At 37.1% G+C, this 2,637-nt stretch overlaps 1 pseudogene; it reads right to left on the bottom strand.

Annotated features, from left to right (window-relative positions):
- LOC107780365 (uncharacterized) lies at nucleotides 1-2,422 on the bottom strand (annotated as a pseudogene).
- Nucleotides 2,423-2,637: the final 215 nt, after the last annotated feature.

Below are 2,637 nucleotides of genomic sequence, written 5' to 3'. Positions count from 1 at the left end.
CTAGTAGTGGTGTAAAGCATGCAGACATTGTGCATATTCTTGACTTTGATGGGCCTAAACAAAAACGAAGAATGCAATGAGAAAAATGCATGGGAATGGGATGTATACATCCTTAAACTATCCAGAAAGAGCCCCTACCTTAGTGTCATAGAATATTAGAAAAATTGCGACTTGGGGATCGATAATTTGGTCTCAAGTATGCCGGCAATTGCAGCACTCAGATTCTTGTTAACTTCAGCGTTTAGGCCCCCAATGGAGACTAACTCACCATAGGCAGTTGGCTGTTACATGGGCACCGATTCCTTCAACACAATCATAACATACTGCAGTTTCAAGAATTTAGAGCACTATTAATTTACTTCTCAAAATGAATCAAAGGTAAATGGGGCATTAGAAATTTCAACTTAGCTTCTCAATGGAGACTACAAGATTAAAAATAAAGTCCTTGCTTAAAGACTTAAGTTCACTAACAAATGAACTCTCACCAGATCTGGCTTACATTTTCCAGTGCTACTCAGGAATCCTCTAAGCCATAGATGAACTCAATTAACATCCTCAAATATAGAGCACACCTATATGTGGAACTTCTAAACTGATCACTCAACACTAGTCTTAATCTACCACTTCATCTTCTCTATTTTTGCCCACTCTTGTGACATTCCATCTCACACCTAAGCAAATCTTTAACTCAGCACTAGGTCTACTCATCTTGCAGAACTTTGTTAGTTCCAAGCAAGAGCAGCAAAACACTAGTTTGATTTCCCCTAATTGCTCAATTCCTCATCTCCTAATTCCCTAGACTTCCTTTTTTTCAATGCATTGTCATTGCCCGACCTCCATACCACAACTTCTACAGTTGCTTCGCTTACTTCAGTGTCATAAGGGAGATTAGCAGCAGCAACAACAACAACCACCCACTAAAATCCTACAAGTGGGATCTGGGGAGGGTAGTGCGTACACAAACCTTATCCCTATCCCAGAAGAGTAGAGAGGATGTTTCCGATAGACACTCGGCTCAAGAAGACGAAAAGAAACAATAGATCAGTAACAACAACATAAGCCAGAAAGATAATACCGACATTGTAAGAACCAGAAAATAGAAGGAAAAACAATAACAATAACCAGTAACAATGGCACGGCACTATGAAAATAGAAAAATAGTATGGACACAACATGAATCACTAGCCGTCTAAGACAAAGCACTATCAGACTAATTCTTACGATGGAGATATGAAGAGCAAGAATTCAAAAATTGTACATTGTCCGCGATAATGAACACTTAATAGGAGATAGACATTCCTTTTGGTCATAACAAGATGAGCAAATATTTGGCCAGTGAACTTGATAGTAATTTTAAAATTAAATAAGTTTTACTCTTAAATCATGTATGGAGATTAAATCATAACAAGCCAAAAGAACAAACAGCTCTAATAATCAATCACAACCAATTTCGAGCACCCATATAATGCATGAGGGGAAAATGCCCTCAGCTCCTAAATTCCAAGTACCCGGGGGGGGGGTGGGGGGAGCGGGGGGGGGGGGGGGGACCCACCTCGCACTTAGTTTGTTGACAAGCTAGATCAACGTCCCTTCTAACAATATCATTACTGCAAAGACATACTCCATTTATATGACACTCCGATCATCTAGAAAAGTTTCCATATTATTTGACAACATTCTACTAATATTGTTATTTTTAGCATTTTCACATCCTTTATATTTATGACTGTGAGTATACACACGAATCAACTATTCCACCAGATTCCTGCTTGCTACCTTCCACCAGCGTAAGTATCAGGTAACTCTATCCACTAAGGTTTTGGCAAATGAAAAGAAATCACCTAGTATTTTTTTGACATTGAGATTTGAACATGAGACCCCATTGTTCTTCTCCCACTTCATTGATCTCTAAATTATACATGGGTTTGCATTTTCACATCTTTTAAGAATTTAATTATCTAACTATTCAAAATTTCCATATATGCTAGTGACATTTTCTCTACCAAATTTACTTTTCTATCACTACTTCAACATCATGGATCATCTTGCGATGACTTGAATTATTTCATCGGGTACCTGTATCCTTCCACCAACACTACTACCAAATAAATATGTCAAATAAGGCTTAGGCATATCGTTATCTAATTGTTTTGCCTTTACCAGTACCACTGCTATAATACATAAAAACCCAAGTCTAATGAAACACTGTCATATAAAATATATTCTGATTCAGTGGTAAAATAAGAAAAAATATTTAAAACATTTGAATCAAAATACAAAATATAGGAGCGACGATGAAAACTTAAATATGTAAACGTACGGCTTCGGGGTTGCCAATGAGCTTAGCAACAACGGAAGTGGCTTCAGAGAGAATGGAGGAAGTATCCAAATTCATGTTTGTTGACACGTTAAGGCACGGCATTTTCGTTCTTCCCTCAAATATACACATAGTACGCTGTACGTACAAACCCTAGTTCTTCTTCATTTTCTTCTGGAATTCTACACCAAACACATTCTTTTTCACCGAACAAAAAAGATGATCTTTTTCTAATCTAAAGTACATAAATTGCCCTTGTATTCCTATTAGCCTAAATTGTCAATTCTCCAGACTTCTTATTTTTTCCAGTAAAAACTAAA

This window comes from Nicotiana tabacum, chromosome 2 (genome assembly GCF_000715075.1).
Source record: "Nicotiana tabacum cultivar K326 chromosome 2, ASM71507v2, whole genome shotgun sequence".
Lineage (NCBI taxonomy): Eukaryota > Viridiplantae > Streptophyta > Magnoliopsida > Solanales > Solanaceae > Nicotiana > Nicotiana tabacum.
This window is presented reverse-complemented; position numbering and strand designations above follow the sequence as displayed.